General features: G+C 29.6%; 1 long non-coding RNA gene across 1 annotated transcript in view; it reads right to left on the bottom strand.

Annotated features, from left to right (window-relative positions):
* Positions 1-4,888: 4,888 nt before the first annotated feature.
* Positions 4,889-13,559, bottom strand: part of LOC119687272 — a 53,843-nt gene continuing 45,172 nt past the window's right edge. The window contains exon 3 of the long non-coding RNA XR_005253130.1: positions 4,889-5,056. This is a non-coding gene — a long non-coding RNA (uncharacterized LOC119687272). The remainder of the gene's footprint in view (positions 5,057-13,559) is intronic.

Here is a 13,559-nt window from a genome sequence, read left to right as displayed (position 1 = left end):
TCAAACTTATATCCAAACGTATTTGTTAATCTATATATATCTTCTTTCTTGCAATATTACTCGATGTCACCCACGGAGAAGTATTAGAGGAGTATGTATATCACGTATGTACAAAACTTTTCACAAAGTAACATATTTTTTCGAAAATTCTCTCCTAAAACATTTTAAGTTTTTCTCGTTTTTTTTTTGTTTCAATGTGTAATTGCGTGTTTGAGCCCAACAAACTGTGGCATTCCACGTTTTATTAACATTGGCTTAGTACAACAACTACAACAGCAACAACAGCAACAACAACATTAGTTACAATTCGTGCCACACAAATGATTGCTGCATTTCCGCTTGGGCAAATTTAATGCCAACACAGAGCGCATTTGACATTTGAACCACGCGATCCCCACTAGACTCTATGCAAGTACGTCGCAGGATGCTTGCTTGATTGCAGGACTCTTACGTTTAACGTTTAACATGCAGCATACAACATTCAACATTTAAGGAGCAACAGTGTAATAAATTGAAAGACATTTTTGTACAACGTTTTCTCCATTACCATTACCAACGCCATCGCCATCACCATCACCATCGCTAGAATCCACAGCTTCAGACTATGCATCAGCTATTCATATGGAATATGTAACTGCGTACATCCATTTCCTTGACGGTTCTATTTCTGTGTGTGTATGTGTGTTGAAATTTATGTTTGTATTTGCACTTGGCGCTTGCACTTGAGGTGGCACTTGTAATGTTGCCGTTACCATAGACGTTGCAGCAAATTGCAGTGATGACGACCAAGACGACAACGATAAAGAGAACTACGACGACGACATGTGTTGCTTAAGGAAATTGAATTTTTATTAAAGGAAAACATTTTTATTGCAGATTATTTTCGTTTTCTTTACTGATTGAATATTTTTCTTATATCCAGCGACATGTGATTTTTCGTTCCTCTTCATTGATAATACCATGATGGTTAGAAATCATCATTGTAGAGTCCTTGAGACAAACTATCGTTTTCAGTTATTCTACTAAGTCCATACCAAGATATCGAAAAATTTTTCACAGATAAAATGAAAACACACTTCACTGAATTGTGAATTTTTTTTTTGGATTAACGAATCAACTTCAAAAAAAAAAAAAATTAAGCTGAAAATGCTCTCCGCTTATTTAAAATACTTATATTTTTATTTCGAATGCGGGTAATTAAATTTATTACAGCGAACTTTAGTACTCGCACTTCTGCCTTTCAACTAATCCAGTTATTAATAGGAGTATTCTGTACCCAACTGCTAAGCTAAGTAAATATTCACATATCTGTACCGCAAGCCTTTGTAAATATATAACTTGTATCCTTGTATCCTTGCATCCTTTTATTGACACTCAGCGTAGCGCATAACTCCGACGTTATTTGACGTAAAGTTTCCGCATAAATAAATTTGAAATTTTCTGCTGCCTTCAAACGATACGTAAATGATTCTGTGATTCTGACTGTCAAAATTTACTTTTGAGTATCTTATTTAGTCTGTTTTGACTAAAGGAATCATATCAAATTGCTCTCCAATTATATCCGAACTTGATACTGAAAAAGTACTTTAGTTTCTGTACAGTCCAGATACTAAAAAGTAGCAAACACGTACTTTACATAGCAAATTACAGTACATTTTTTTATTTTCTAGATTATTGCACTAGTTCCAATTAGATGTAAGTGTATTCTCATTTTATTATATATGATATAAAAAAGACATTCTATCCTATTATTCAGACAAATTTTATTACTGCTATTAGAATCTGCCGTAGCCATAGAAAAGTAAATTAATGTCAACTCACTCAAACCATCCATTTCACTTGGGATCACAATTTCATCCTATCATCAAGACTTAGTTTATGAACTTCTAAGTTACATAGTGGTCATATTAAGTATTAAGTACCATTTCCACCTAGTGGTCTATTGTGTTGCCATTGAAGTGCTCGAAACGCTTCACTTCATTTTAAAACTTTCATAAAGTGTAAAATGTTCTCTAAAAAAAGATTTACCATTTTAATAAAGTGAATTGAAGGCTTAACGTTAAAGATATCCCGTGGTGACCTGTTTCGTTGCAGTATAAGTACTCAGAACGACTTCACTCCATTATGAAAGCATAAAATTCTCTCTTAGTTAAGATTCTATGTATATTCATCTGAATGAAGTTAAAATAATACATTTAGATAACTTCGTCATAGCAATGATCGGTGGTGAACTAAAATGTGGCCTTATAAATGTACAAAGAATTTCAATCCATTCTGTATCTTGCAACAGTAAAGCATAATATACTCTTTTAAAAAAGATTCTGGTTTGCATTTTTAAAAAGTGATAAGGATATATAAAGTTGGATTATGCCGTATACTACAAAGGACCAATCTACATTATCAGCATTTCAACCAAGCCATATTGTAGAATCTCAAGACAATCGCCAAAGAGTTAGGGTTCACTCAATTCCCGTGTAATAATCTTATATTTATATCTTATTATTTTTATTTATTTTTTTTTTATTTTTAAAAACTATTTTATCACACATTGAATAATATTATTTTCAATGAATATTCTTTTTGTAATTGAACATAATATATTCTTTTGAGAAGCTGGATGACGGCTGTGGACACCCCAGCAGAAAAATTATAACGATCGAAGTAATCCGTGTCGTTACACAATAATCTGTAGGTTTTATATCACCCAGATGGCTAACTCTGTTGGTTTTCAATTCAGCCTTTCTTTAAAACAGAAAACACTCTCGAAGAGAAGATTCTGCATCTTAAGAAAGTGAAAAGGACATATTAAGTTAGGAGGTATAACATAATATTCTATACATGAAGCAAATTTTGCAATCCATAAGATTTCTTAAAGTTAAGTCAACTGAATCCATGAGTTGACCATACAGTTGTTTTGGATATGTATATATATCCATAGTTGTTGGTCTTTAAAACCATCTATTTATTCAATTGTTTGCATATAATTTTATAATTTTTGTTAGAAATGATAACTAAAGTAATATTCCTCAATACTAAATTCTGTTGTTTTATAGCAAAATCGTGGAAGCAATATTATTATCGAATAAGAACGTAAGCTTTATATATTCGCACAGCATCTTAATAAGATACAAAAATTTTTTTTTGTACATAAAAATGTAGAGTTTTTGTACAATTGTCGGATTTTGTCAAGCTAGCCGATTTTTTTATACAAAAAAATAACTTTTAATATATAACGTCTATAACTGTACGTAAATAAAGAGAATTCGATGTAATCTCGATCTTATCTATTGAAAAATATTACATTAATGTAAATAATATGAAGCTGGTAATACATATATACCCAATATATTCAAATATTATAAATGTGTTTGTAAGACACTCTGTTTGTACGAATGAAATTAATAAATATATACAACGACCACTGACGATTAATTTTTGGCTCTATTTGAATTAACTATATGGTCAATCCAAGATTTATTTCTATAAAAATTATAATTTCTTCACTATGTTATTTTATATATAATAACTTTCGATTTATTGCAAAACTTCGCGATTTTAACATATAACACTAATTAAGAAAAATTCATCCCTTTCAAACTCGAATAATAATATGTATTCTCAAAAGTTTAAATATCATCTCCAAGTCAAATATGGTTATCTGATATATATATTACAATTAAAAACTTGAATCTAATAAATTTTTTGAAATAGTATCACACATTTGTGAGAAACTCAATTTACTTATTAATGAAAATTAGAAATTTCAAGAAATATAATTCTCAATGTCTTTAGTCATGTGTATTCAGTCATGAATGCAGTTAAATCAATTACAATTCTCAATCAGTTGAGTTTTTGTATTAAATATATATCAACTGTTTTTATGTTGAAGTTGTTAAATTTTAATATGAATTAATGTTCAAGTGTGATTTCATACATAAAAATGTTGAAAATCAAGTGAATTATTAAATAGGTTTCTAATTTGTTCGAATGATTTTAATTTCATTGAATTAAACAATAGTATATATTCTTTTTGCTAGTAATAGACATCTGAGAGGAACTTATTTTGATTGTTAATATAATTAAATAATTTCACTTGATATATAACAATCTTGTTGAATATCTGCGTAGTTTGGAATAATTCTAATATGTTATTATTAATATTAAAAATTATTTAAATCTTAAATTCTGTCGTATTTATATATAGAAATAAAATGTTTATATGGCATTTTGTTAAAATATTATATAGAATACACTTTATTGCTATTGTATACTGCAGCCAAAATCTTTCTTGTAAAAAATCGGTATATATTGTTAAAAAACATATCTCTCAATTATTAGCTGTCTTTTAATTTTGGTAACGCACGATGTTTATTATTATTATTACCAAATAGTAGGCTATGCATGCATCCCGAATTAAAAGATCCATTGTGCGCCTAAAAGTCCAACTAAAAGAATTCTAGACTATTTATGAATCTCATAATTACTGTGGGCTTATATATGATATTCAAAGATTATTTATAAATATGTTCAACAAAGTAACCACAGAATAATACAGAAAAGCTATAAATCCATACCTCGACTTTAAATAATAATTATTCTAACAGTTCTATGTCTATTAATTTTCTCTTATGATATTGTGTTGTCACACTTTTTGGTTCAAACTAAAGTATTGCTTAAAATTTAAATAATTTTGGTTCAATTTATATTATCATAGAAATAGATTAATAATTAACTTTGATGTTTTTTTTTTGTTCTTTTAAACAGGGTTAGGTAAAGACTTCAATCATTCTCACATAATTATTATAAATATTTCACTGTTTATTTTCCAAATGCCTTTTTAGAGTTTTAAGTCATTTAAAATAAATAATTTATTAATTACTTACCATTTCTTTGCACTGTTTTTATCATTTCTAACAGTGTTTTAATATATTTCAGTTCATTTATCACATTATTTTTAAAGGTCTCTTATTGCATTTTAGTTCAATTATCACATTACTTGCACTTGTCCTCAACACTTTAAATAACTCATATATCACATTTTGTTGTTCCAGAATATCTGCAAAAAAATAGATATAAAAATATATTAAAATTTTTTTTAATTTAAGAAAATTTAGAAAAATCTTATATGTTAAGTACAAATTGGTATGGGTCACATATTTTAAATTTTGAAAATTTTATTAGATTATGCTTAGTTGCCATTTCTTCTAGTGGGGCTTATGGAACCTCGAGGAACCTGAAAGTGGAAGCGATTGAGGTGGCGAATAGCGAGTGCCTAACAGATATGAGTGGTAGCAGGGAAACTAAACATCTCCAACACTTTAGGCCCAAGTAATCTCGGTGCTGCATACTTCTTGGACAGGAAAATATAGAAAAGACGGCGGCAGAAGAGTCAAAGAGATGAACGTAGGCTCTCAAAGTTCTTTTAAATCTGAACTCTAAATGGTAAACGACATGAGATCAAGCGTTAACAGAATATCAAGCGTTAACAGAATATCAAGCGGTTCACGTAATTATATTGTGTTTTTACTATTGAAATATATGAGCTCACTGATATACCCAGTTAAATCAGAGACTTTAAACCACTTAATAACCAAGTATATATGTAAAGTCTAAGTTGCTCAAAAATTGTACTTTGAGATTGCTTTTCTTGCCAAAAATCGTATTTAAGCTTTAATGATATAGTATTATTCCTTGTATAATGCTATCTCTATGTAAATGAACATGATTGCATTATAGTTCACAACACTTTAAAATGTCATCTCTTAATTTGTATAAAAGGACAAGAATTGATTGGCTTTGGTTACCTATATATATCTATAAAATATCAAAAATTTTTCAGAAATTTTATTAAAACCATTTTTAATCTTCTCTTAAATTTATTCTTTTTTTGGATGATTTCAATACAGCAATACTAATCATTAAAACTGTCAACTTTTTCTACTATTTTTACTCTAACAAATAAATCACAACCATCTACCAAAATAATTGGAAAATAAATTAAAAATGCAATACATCATCCATTTTCCCATTTCAATTTCCATTTACTACATAATCGTATTTACGAAATTACGGTATATTTGCATAGATTTGAGGATTACCATATGTGCTACTAATTCACCTCGATAATGCAATCAAACCAATTTGGGTGGGCGTAGAACGAAAATATATTTTAAATTTCACACAAAAGTTTCCTACCACAAAATCTATTGAATTACTTACGCATTTACACCTGCAAATTCGAAGTCATGCACAAATTTGCGAATTTTCTTGCTTTTCTTCCCATCCGTGGGTCATGGATGGGAGCTAGCAGGTATGAACGAGGAGTGTTTAGCCTAGCCTAGCAAGTAAACCGATTAAATGCACATAAATTAAATTATTTAATTGAGTTCAAAATCGAATTTCGTTGTTCAATAGGAAGTAAAATTAATTGAAAATCTTCGAAAAGTTTGGAAAGAATTGAGAAGAAATTGAATCACTTAACGAATTAAAAGTAATTTTAAAAAATAAAAGAAATTATTTTACTTTTATTTTTATTTTTTGTGAGTAGTAATTACGTTAGTGGTAATGATTGCTTTTAAAATAAATTAAAAGATTAAAATCTTTAACAATCAGTTTATAAATATTCTTTACTACTACATTTTATGGTCCTAATTTAGAGCACTATTTTACTAACACAAAATGCTCTACATAAATGTTTTATTAACAGAACTGTTATTTAAGATATCGTCCATATAACTCAAGATTATCCATTTTAGAATATCGATTGCTCAACAACCGCTGAACATTTTAATGTGATGAAATAATTATAAAAATGGCATACGTGTACATTTTAATGTACATTGGTACATATCGTGGATTACGTGATAACGGTGACCCTTGTACTCATCCATCTAAATGCGTTTTAGGTAAAACTGTTAAAAATTGGAAGAGTTGGATCTATAGTGGATGGGAAAATTTCACAATCAATCACTATCAATAGCAGCAGTAATATGTTCATAGACATCTTTGAAACATTTACTTGGAAGTAAATATTACTGCTGTTATGGATAGTGATTGAGTAGATAATATATTAGTACATAGTGGTCACAGCAATTTAACCGTGGAAAAGGAGTTAGAATATGCTTCCCAAGTTAAAGCATGCCTAACGTAAGTGGCCATTTAAATCCCGGCACAATGTAACACTGTTTGAAATGTAAGTGGAAGTGAGTGAGTTCACATTAGCGTTACCTGACTTGAGCTCCGCGGCTTTGGCTATCCTGATCAATTGAGGTTGTTAGTATCGCAGTGGCGATGGTTAAAAACCAAAATTAAGCGGGAGGAAGGATTGTATTTCCGTACTTTCATTTGGCGTTAGTTTTTTACACCGGGTCTTGTGTTGCAAAAATCTGCAGAGGTATGGGTAGGACTTGCTCCTTATCAAGGGAAAAGTTATGCGTAACATATAATTTCAATTGATTCTGGCAAAAATTCCTTAAACTTCCAATGGAGCGTCTTTTAGTGCATTATCTTAACACATGTATTGAGAATACCGTGGTATTGAGCAAACAAGGTAAGTAATCACGTAATAATTACTGGCTTTTTTGTCTAGCTCTCCCATGTTTACTTAATTTTTGGATGTCTGTGATGTACGTTACAATTATTGAAAGCTTTTGTCAGTTTATTGATGGCATCTTCCGTATAAAACGGTTAAACATCTCATTTTAGTATGCATTAATTAACATAACCTCAAATAATAATATTTTTAAATAAAAATTTGTTGTCAAAGTTTAAGTCTCAAGTATGTTATATATATATTATATATGTTATATGTATAAAATATATATTTTTGTGTTTTCACTCAAACTTGCATAAAAGTTCTAAAAACATGTTATCCAAAATTTTTTTTAAAGTTACTAAAATCGGTAGTGTAACCGTAACCATGTTTGTGTACAAATGTGGCACCATATGCACCTACAGATAATCAAATTTGTCTCCAATCATAAGTTTAAAAACATGTCCATTATTTGTCGGAAGGAGACTGCAAGCACAAAACAATGACATCAAACGGATTTTGGGAAAAAAATTCAACTGATTGTGCATGGAATATGAATCGTACAGGGAACTGAAGCTTTCATATGAAGTTTCAGATAGATTGCAGTGGTGAAAAAAACAGGACTATAAACTGATTCACACCAAAAAACTTTTTAAAAAAGACTCTTTTTTACTGTTGGAATTTTTTGTTGTCAACATCTGCACTCAATAAACTCACAACAAATTTGCATTCTTCAACTTTCAACATCCCTGTCCTCTGCCAACAAACTTCCTTACGGCCATGCAGCTGGCAATGTAGTTCTCTACTTTGAAGTGCACATAAAAAAAATCACCAAATAGAGTTTTTGATCCAATTTTATTGCCATTTGTTTATTTATTATTTCAAGCAATTTTTTTTAGTTCATTTGTTGTCATTTTTTACAGTTTAAATTCAGCTCGATTTGTTTGCCATTGATTTGATATTTTTTACCGGATTTGGTCGAAGTTTACACATTTTCACCATTGAAACTTTGGTTGCAAATTCCAAACAAATAAGAGCCATCAAAAAAATGAACAAAAAAGGCAAACATAAAAATTTGTCAAAATTCATGGAACTCAAGCAAAACGTAACATCAGTTCAAATGCAAATTTGATTTTAAAAATATAAAATATTTAAAAAATTCGAAAAATATTTACAACAAATTTTATAAATTTTTATTTTGCTATATTTTATAAATATTTGAAATTAATTAAAATAATATTTAAAAAATATATTTTTTACTGAATTTTTAAATTGTTTCTTAAATAGTAAATTCTTCATGAAATGATACTATTTTTCCATTTAAATGTATTGAACTTCCCATGTCTTTATACCTAATTAATATTGACATAAATATATCTTATCTTTATTTTTACAAGGATAAAGCATATCTTTATTAGGATTTTGTATGGATTTTGTATGAAATATGTGTGGAGTCAAGTACTGTAATTTAAATAACGCTTTATATATTACCATCAAGTGCTTCAACTTTATAAACATATATAAATTCCTTTAATTCCTAGGAGGAACTCCTTTATTACTTAAGATTTAAATAGCTGAAATATCTGAAATCAGCATAACCTATAGAAATATATTAATCCAAATTTCATTTAGAACTAACTGTAGACTTTTGTATTTAAGCAGTAATGATGTGACAGAAAATCTTGTAAAAAAAGAACATCCATCCTTCTAGTTGAAGAATTGAACCTGCTTATTTAAAAAGAAAGAGATACACAAAGTAGACTAGAGTAGAGTATAAGAATCCATTCACCGTTTTTGAGAATGTATGAAACTATATAAATATAAGTAAATATGTCAGCATTGGCTTTCCGAAAGCTTAGATATTTCTATAACAAAAAACGCAGTACTTGAGCATTAAAAATTCTTATTAATTAAATTAATTAAATTAAATTAAATTTATCATTTAATTTTGAATTTATTTATATAATAAATTAAATTAAATTAAATTAAATTCGTCTTATTTGACAAGCACGAATTCTAAGCCTGTCATCTAAGAAATGGTACGAACTATAAACTAATAAAAAAGAAATTCGCCAAATATCAAAAAATTAATTAAAAATTTTTGTTGTTGTCTTTTTATTAAAAATTAATTAAAAATTTTTGTTGTTGTCTTTTTATTTCCTTTCAAACCCGTCTAACTTGTTTAGAAAAACATATTTTATGGGGTCTACCTTTACACTTAAACACAAGAATAACTTACTCTATTAATGAATAGTTATATAGATTATTTCAGTAATCTAATATATAAGAGACTATCTGGCCTCAAGCAAAAATAGGGTTTTAGGGAAGTACTTTTTTGACACATTGTTAATACTTAGTTTTTATCTTTTCATGTGTTAAGGTTGCTTGTAAGGAATATGGTATCAAAATGGCAGATAAACGCAGAAAGATATCTGCTGATCTGTCACTGCAATCAATCAACACTATAAATCAGGGAAGTCGATGATTTACGTCAGTATAAAGATTTAACTAATAACAGCGCTATCGGCTCAATATCATTATTATTGAAAGAAATTGAAATTGAAAGAAAACTGTATTTACTTCAATCGTTCAATGAATATCAACTGCCAATCTGTGTAGTTTTCCTAAATGGTTTTCCTATCTGCAGAAATAGGAAATATTTGAAAGTGTCTTTCTTTGATTTGTGAAATATTATTTTTTATAATTTTCTTATCAATCTCTGGAATGAAGCTGTCGAGATGCAAATCAAAAAAAAAATAAAATGTTTTGGAACTTGTTTCAATGAAAAAGTGCACAGAAATGAATACTCAGCAATAGCAAAGAATTACGTGGTAACCAAGTGAACTTTGCCAATAAATTGTGCTCCAATCCATAACCAATAATAAAAGAAAAATAAATAGGGACCTCTGGAGTGACGAGAAAAATGAATACAATCCAAAACGGCAAGCATAAAAAAAAAAAAATCACACGAACTCAATGTGACATAGGCAAATTGACTCCAAAAAAAAAGGATAATTTGCAATAGCATCAGAGAGTGCAGGGTGCCGAGCACAGGGCACAGAGCAGGAAATGCAGAAATAAAATTGTATATGCAATAGAAAAAAAAGAAATTTCAACAAAAAAAAAAAAAGAAGAAAAAATATGGAACAATAAAAAAATAAGAAACGGAAATCAACATTATTATTGGAAGCAATGGCAGCAAAAAGATTCGTCGTTCGACTTGTTTGAGAAGTGTGTCCTTGTTTTGTTACATGCCTAGATTTCTAGATTGTCCCATTCAGGTACCTTGAAATTTGTGCTGGACACTATGCACACTATTCGTAGTGCCCAGCATGAACCTAGTCTGTGTCTATGCAATACCATACTTTCAAGCGAACAACTGAGAAATCACCGCACAGATAGAAATACGGAAATACAGAAACGTTTCATCATCGTAGAGAAAATTACTTTTTGCAATTTATGCAAAAGTCAAATGTTGATTTGTGGATACGAAAGGGACACAAAAAAAAAAAATTATTGTGGATAGATGAGTAGATAAATACGCCACACTCCCATACACATAGAGCAGCAGAGGTTGCTAAGTGTATATGGGATTGTAAGGCGTAGTGCAAACTCATTCGAGGGGCAAATATATCGATATTAGTTCTCTTGCAGTTCCGGTATCGAAATGGTTGAAATACACCGTTACGTTGATTTACAGCGGTGTGCTGCTACAATGTTAATACATACATACACGCTCAACACACCAAACTACAGGAACAGGATAAAGCACATTTGCACAGTGGCACATTCATAAATAAAATGTGCCATCAAACACGTCCGAGTAAACAGAACAGAACAGTGCACTAAGGCACATACTATACTATATAAAAATAAAAGAAATGAAAGAAATGAATTATATATTGCCATTTTCCTTGGCCATACCCATATACCCATATGATAATATTTCTATTTCAAAATTCATTTGTAAGGCATTTGCAATTCGCATAATAATTGGCAAGAGATTTCAATCAAGCGATAAAATATGTATGCACATCCCATCCGTGGTGGCTTTCAAGCTCCGAGTATCGATAAGTGAAGCACATCTCCAAATGCATTGCGGATATGCAGATGTGGTGTGGTGCAGATGTAGTTACATACATTTGCATTCCATATATATATACTCGTATATTATTTTAAGAATCTAAATTGTATTTTAATTGAATGCTCAAAAATATTTTCAAATTAATATTTAAACAAACATAACCGGAGAATGTGGCGGAATGTGCTGGAAACAGCTTCATTTTATAGGCAATATGTGACATTTGGTTATGTAAATGAGCCTATGGCAATGGTCCTTCATAAGCCATTAAATGATTTGTAAACTCATGTTAATATTTCATTCTTTTTTATAATTTATTATGAAATCTTAATTACTTCATGAGTATAAAATTTATGTAAATGAAGCCATTAGAACGAAATTGTTGTGTTGTCGTTAATGGCTAGTGACATGCGATGTGGAGATATGCAAACAAATTTCTCCTAAGCTTGATTATTTATTCAGCCTTGTAATTAAATTATTAGAAATTTAAACGCCTATTTGACCCTTGTGTTGTTGTTGAAACTAAACAAAAAAAAAATTGTCGTCTTTGGTCATGTGATTTTTCAGGTTAGCCTAGAGTGACGACCTTCTGCACTGAGTGGTAATTTAAGACAAAATATATGCAGGACTAAGAAGCGGTAAGGAGAGTAGTGCAATGAGGGGAAAGATTCTTTTTCTCGACAATATAAACTACAGATAATAGTATCGTTCGCAATCGCAATCCCGATAAATATTGAAATAGTTGACTCTAGTTGTATATAATCGTTTTTATTGCTCTAAATTCTAGCAATATTCTAGCATATACACAGCTTCCTCTAATAATAATTTTATATACAATTTATTTTCCAACTAACTGTCGTTAGCTTAGAAAACTGTGTCTATCAACTATCAAACTATAGCAAATTACCATTTTGGAAAGGAATGGTTTGACTTATGTACATTTCGACTTAAAGAATTTTTTGTGATTGTATGCAATTTGCTCTCTAAACCCTGTTGCACTCTATTTAGTTTGAGAAATAAAAATTTGGAGTTCTAAAAGTTCGAGTTATGGAAGACTCACTATATATGTAATTAAATGTTATAAAATATAAATAAATAAATAAATATAAATAAATATATTAAATATACATCCAGTCTTCGTGCATTCGCGTTTTTTTTGTGTGAGAGGCTTTAATGTCAATAGGTATTCAATAGTCATTAGTCCAGTCCCAAGTAAGTGGTAGTGTTTCAGTGATCTATCAAGCAAAAGTATCTTTCAGTATTGCTTAAAGTTTTTATTTTTATATATATTTTATTATATATTACATTTTATTTTTTTATTTCTATATAATCTTATATTTAACTGAATCTGAAATAGTTGATCCCTAGATATAATCGAAATGTTTAATTGTACATAATACATTTCTTAGTGACAGTGTGCAAGAAGATCCAAAATTATTTTTGACACTCCAAGCATAACGTACTTTTTATTTAAGCATGCTTTTCAATCTTATAAAACTCAGATTTTAAAAAAAATAAAGCTAACCGCGCAATATGAAGAACTAAAGTTGATAGGGTGCTGGAATAATAGATTTCGGATGACGATTCCTGAGTCGTGTTTTCTTCATTTTATATTTCAAGCTCACTTTTTAGGGACCGTAATGCCTGTGTTTCAATTTCGCAATCAAGCACAAACTCTTATCTTACTATGTCAAACAGTATGGACGAACAAAATTGTCATATCTGAAGCAATCAATGTCACAAAAAATTATCAAAATACTATTGCATTCACAAAAATGCATGGTGTATGGTGGGTGGCATTTGACTTAGAGATACGATAGACTTCCCACCCTGTATCAGTTATACTCTAATGGATTTTAATCGTTTTTTTGAAAAGGCATACCTCATCTTGGTAACATTCTAATTCCTATCCTAAAGGAAAATTCCGAAAATGAAGTCGAGAGAAAG

Source organism: Teleopsis dalmanni, chromosome X, assembly GCF_002237135.1.
Source record: "Teleopsis dalmanni isolate 2A chromosome X, ASM223713v2, whole genome shotgun sequence".
Lineage (NCBI taxonomy): Eukaryota > Metazoa > Arthropoda > Insecta > Diptera > Diopsidae > Teleopsis > Teleopsis dalmanni.
This window is presented reverse-complemented; position numbering and strand designations above follow the sequence as displayed.